The sequence below is a fragment of the Triturus cristatus genome, chromosome 9 (assembly GCF_964204655.1).
Source record: "Triturus cristatus chromosome 9, aTriCri1.1, whole genome shotgun sequence".
NCBI lineage: Eukaryota > Metazoa > Chordata > Amphibia > Caudata > Salamandridae > Triturus > Triturus cristatus.
In genome coordinates, this window is record NC_140592.1 from 1,151,227,811 (window position 1) to 1,151,233,404 (window position 5,594).

Genomic DNA, 5,594 nt, shown 5'->3' on the forward strand with positions numbered 1-5,594 from the left:
GGTCCCGCAGCAGATAGGGACCTCCGGGGCGCTGCTAGGACGGCTGGAGACGGATAAATTCCGGATGCGAGGGGTCGAGCATCGGGAGCCTCACATCAGTGCGGCCATCTTGCTGTGCGCCACCTAGCGCTCCCCCACAGACTTGTTTTAAGCCTTAATGTGAATAGATGCAGTAAGAAATCAGATTAATAAAACACCAAGAACAGCAAGACTGTCAAAACCCAAGAAAAGACGAGACAAATGAACCTATAAGGTTTTATAGGGAGGCCGTGGGGCCGCAAAAGTGATCGCGATCAAACATCAAAGCGGCCGTGTGATCGCGAAAGTGAAATTAATCTCGGAAAAGTGCGGCGCGCGCGCGCACATGCACTGTAGCTCTAGGCTGGCCTGGTAGCACTTTTTTGGAGCCCTCTCAATAAGTCTCGCCAGACCAGCGCATGCGCTGGGTCAGGCGAGACCTAAAAAGCATAAGGAAAAGCTGATGATTGCCTAGACAAAGCAATTTGAAAGAGGGTCCCAAAACCAAATTAATTCAAATATGAATTTTGTTCGGCCTGGAATTAATCAAATGCAGAGTGTGCAAATGGGAAATAGAACAATCAAAATGCAAGGTGGTGGAAGAGGGATGTTATGTTACGTAATGTTATGTGGCTTGTAAAGCGCAGTAATACCTAACGGTATCAGTAGAAAGTCAGGATACCTTTACTCATCATGCGTGTCCTTAAAAGTGCAGGTGCCACGCCCCCTCGATGTGTCCTTAAAAGTGACAGGTGCCACGCCCCCTCAATGTGTCCTTAAAAGTGACAGGTGCCACACTCCCTCAATGTGTCCTTAAAAGTGACAGGTGCCACGCCCCCCTCGATGTGTCCTTAAAAGTGACAGGTGCCACGCCCCCTCGCTGTGCCCTTAAAAGTGACAGGTGCTAAACCCCTATGATGGATGTGGGTGCCCCCCTTTGAGCCAAGGGGCGGTGTTCCGTAGGGCGGGGCTGCTTTTGTAGACAGTAGCGAAACAGAGCCCTATGATGGAGGCTGGACATGTTGTGATGTAGAGGTGCACGCCCCTTTTAGGGGTTGTTTAGGATACATATAAGGTCTCCTTAAGAGCCTTGTAGAACAAGTCGGCGCCTGAGTACGGAACAGTTCCCATAGCAAAAATAAAGAGATACAACCCGCTCGTGAAAAGGCCCATGTGGGGTGGAGGCCAGCCAACTATCAATAGATATTACCGCAGCTTAACACCCCTGGTAATGGACAAGAATGCTCAACAAGAAACCCCTAAGGATATGGGCTGCGATGTTACTGGTTTTGGCGAAGCCCGGTGTCGGCGTATGGAAGCACACAGTCTCAAGGACTGCATATGCCGGATGTCCCCTATTAAGGTCGATAGCAGCGGGAGTGTGGACTCGTGTAATGGCAGCGAGTATGAGGGATTCAGCTTCGTGGAGCTGGACGATGTGGAAGATACGATAGTTCCACCTAACTCCCCCGTCTATGAAGACATGGGCTTTCAGGAGGATACGCCTCCTGAGAAGGTAGTTGTGCAACAGCCGGGTACAAGCGTCGAAGATGATGGGGCATCGCAGGACATTAGCGACTCTCAAGATTTCAGAGCCGCCGCAGAGGGCGGTGAAAATGCTTAGGTTAGTAAAAAGACAAAAAAAAAATGTTATGAGCAGTCAGTTACATACTGATGTATTTTTATTTCTTCAACTAATGACATGTCAATTTTTCTTCTTTTGACCCTAGATAGCAACCTCAGCTGGATGCATATACTTCATAAAGCACTATGGGGAAGAAGCTGGAGCACCTCCTAACACACCCGTCTATGAAGACATGGTTTTTCAGGAGGAAGCGGCTCCTGAGAAGGTAGTTGGGCAACAGCCGGGTACAAGCGTCGAAGATGATGGGGCATCGCAGGAGATTAGTGACTCTCAAGATTTCAGAGCCGCCGCAGAGGGCGGTGAAAATGCTGAGGTTAGTAAAAAAAAATAATAATAATTTTATGAGCAGTCAGTTGCATAATAATGTATTTTATTTCTTCAACTAAACTAATGGCATGTCAATCTTTCTTCTGTTGCCCCTAGGGAGCAACCCCAAAAAGAACTGAGGCCGTGGAGACTCCTACAAAAGTGGACAGCGTACATTTTTACTGTCTATGTTGTGCAAAACAGACTGAAAGTTCCACAAGACAAAGTACTGATGTTCCCGTGAAGTGTGACTATGTCTCTAAGAGCGACGCTGATGTAAAAGAAATTCAAGTAGTATCCCACGATGATATGATGGCTGTTAAAGGTTTCGCAGCGGCTGTGGTACAACCTTGTGTCAAGCATGACTATTACGGCCTTTGTTACGGGCATCAAATGAATGATCCTCAGCAGGCCACGCATGAGTGTCTGAGCAATGCATACAGAGAACGAGTAATCTGCTAATTATGTAGTTTGTTAGACCCGTACAAGGTGTATAAACTGTTAAGAGTGGTGTACGGGCTGTCTGTTGAAAAGAAATATGTTCACCCGGATATGCTGAAGCTCTTGACAGCGACACTCGAGGAAATCCAACATGCCATTACCCTGGCTTAAAACTGCTGTGTATGCAGGGGCTGTGTGCGGCTTCTGAGAGAAAGATGATAGAAAAACTCGTAGAAAGGCGTATGTGTAAGCAGTATCTAAAAAATAGAAGAATAGGGTCTCTGGGCCCTCGAAGACTATTTTAAATAAATAAGGTCTTACTTAACGTGACATGATAGCGTGTATTTAGAACAAACTTGTGGAAGTACCTGCTGTTTATGTTTTGTTAATATTCTTTACTTTTAATAAAAGGTCCTTATGCAAAACACTTGTCATTCATTGCCTGCGGTGTAGCGGATGATAACATGCCGGGGGCGCTGTTAAGAAAACTTTATTATGATACACGGGGAATTGGTAGCTTGGGAAGCACCAAAGCTCTATATAGAAGGGCTGTAGATGAAAACGAACCTGTAAGCAGAGACCTGGTGAAGACCTGATTATCAGGAGAGGAGACGTATTCACTCCATAAACCAACCAGAAGACGCTTTAAGAGATGCCCTACAATCGTTAATGCGCAATTAGATTATCAATGGCAGGCGGATATCTTCAGCCTTCAAGATTTAGCAAAACATAACAAGGGATCTCGTTATATATTAACCGTCATAGATGTGTTGTCCAAGTACGCCTACGCAGAAGCTCTACGCGATAAAATTGGGTCTAGCGTCACGGCCGCTTTTAAAGCCATCTTCGAGAAGGGGCGAATTCCTCAAAAACTACAAACAGACGCCGGTAAAGAATTCTTAAACAATACATTCCAGAAATTATTAAAGCACCACGGAGTTCAACATTTTGTAACACACACAAAGGTAAAAGCAGCGGTTGTAGAGCTGTTTAACAGAACTTTCAAGTCTAAGATGTGGAGGTATTTTACGTCCCACAACACCTACAGATACGTTGATGTTCTACAAGCTTTTTTAGCTGTATATAATGCCAGTTATCAAAGGCCCATCAAAACAGCACCCGTAGAAGTAACTCCTAGTAATTCCTTAAATGTTTGGAGAACGATGTACGGACGTAATTTCGCTACAAAGGTGAAGAAGCCTATTTTTAAAAAAAGTGATCACGTAAGGATTTCAAAATTGAAAGGTGTCTTCACGAAGGGCTACCAACAGACTTTTAGCGACAAAATATTTATAGTGGAAAGTGTGGAGCTTAAAGAAGGGATGTATATTTACAGGTTAACAGACTACGATGGGGAAGCGGTGTCTGGGGTCTTTTACAAGGAAGAGTTACAAAGGATACCCGACGACCCGCACACAGTGTATAGGGTTGAAAAGATTCTGAAAAGGAAAGGTAGAGGTGCTAATAGTCAGGCTGGCGGGGATGGCCGGAGAAATTTAACAGTTGGGTGTTGGCCAGCTCCGTGAAGGGTGTGTGAGCTGAGACTGTCTAAAAGCTGCTGTTAAGATGGAGACAACTCCCTTTTTATATCACCCTGCCGTCCAATGCTTCTAAAGACATGTTCCCCGACAACCAGATTTCTAATTATACGGTGAAATTGGCTTAGCCGTTGGACCTGAAAGGGGATTGGCCCTAACCGAGATCCAATACCCTAGAACCTGGAATACATTTACACAGAGCGAGGCCAAGTTTTACTTAAAGCGTGAGCAGGACCCTGTGAGCATGCACAAGAGCATCCCATACGGCTACTACCCAAGCGTTTTAGGTTTTATCGACGCCATCGACAAAGCCATAGGCAATATCGAAACATATATGAATACTCATCTGTCGCTAGATAACGTCAGAAGGAAGGTGTTTCTTAAAGCCCCAAGTCGCACCATGACGTTTAACTGCTCAGGTAAATTAAGAAGAGTTTTAGGAACAGTACAGAATGCGAAAAGTCCGATCGAACCGGATCACACATGCCCTGATATTAACGGGGGGTTCTACACGCTCTATGTGTATAGCGATATTGTGGAGGCCCAGAGGATCGGCGATAGTTACTCCCTGTTGTTAAGATGGGTCCATGTACAGGGCGAAAATAATATGATGGTCAATATACAATTCAACAAACCCGACTATGTCGCAGTCTCTAAAAACCATTTTGACACTATTTCAATTATGATCTTCGATGATCAGTCAGACCATGTGTCCTTTTAATCATTCAGATCAACCACGCCAGACAGATTTTGTTTGACTATCTTTAAAAGTTTGTGAAATGGACACTGTACAGATACGGGACTTCTTAAGCAGACATAAATACGCTAGGAAATACTTTTTAGGTGTTTTCCCTAGCGATGGGCTTCCAACCGAAATAGGGTCGGAGAGACCACGCACCCTAGTCTTTAACACAGATCCTCATTACAAGGGTGGAACCCACTGGGCTGCAGTGTTTATAGATAGTGACAAGGTTACGGTATTTGACAGTACAGCAGAGTTCCCCGAACACAGTATCTATACACAGCCCATATTCAAGTTTGTGAAAAAAGCCGCAGCGAGGGTTGAATATAACAAACTAAGGGTCCAGGATTCGTTAGCCATCACAGGCAGGGAACACTGTATTTATTTTATCAGTAAAATGTCGGAGGGTGTGGCATTTAGAAATTTCTTAAATCTATGTTCGAGTGACCTTGTTAACAATGACAGTATAGTTGTGAAATAAATAAAAGAAAACACAAGGGCATCGGTCAGACTTGCGAAAACAGAATATAACATTTGTCAAAATTGTAAGGACCTGTAAGGTATATGTTTTAATGATGAACGTTTAAAATAAAGTCCTTTTTAGGTCTTGCTGAGCCAGCGCATGCGCTGCTCTGAGACATTTTGTATCGGGTTTTCAAAGTGCTGCCAGTGGTCTAGCGCTTGCGTTCCCGCGAGCGTGCACGCGCACAGCCGCCATCTGCCAGCGCGATCACTTTCACTTCTTCGTGCTGCTGCGCATGCGCGTGCGCATCACTAGCGCGTTTTTTTTTAATACATTACTACAAGCTTCCCGGGTCACACGGCCAATGCTTGTTTCTCTCTGGCCCTTATCTCTGCCTCTCTTCCCTCATCTTCCCCAACTCTTGTCTCCCTCTTATCGACT

General features: G+C 45.0%; 1 pseudogene; it reads left to right on the forward strand.

Annotated features, from left to right (window-relative positions):
• The first annotated feature begins 1,249 nt into the window (after positions 1 to 1,249).
• LOC146799532 (uncharacterized) lies at positions 1,250 to 2,715 on the forward strand (annotated as a pseudogene).
• Positions 2,716 to 5,594: the final 2,879 nt, after the last annotated feature.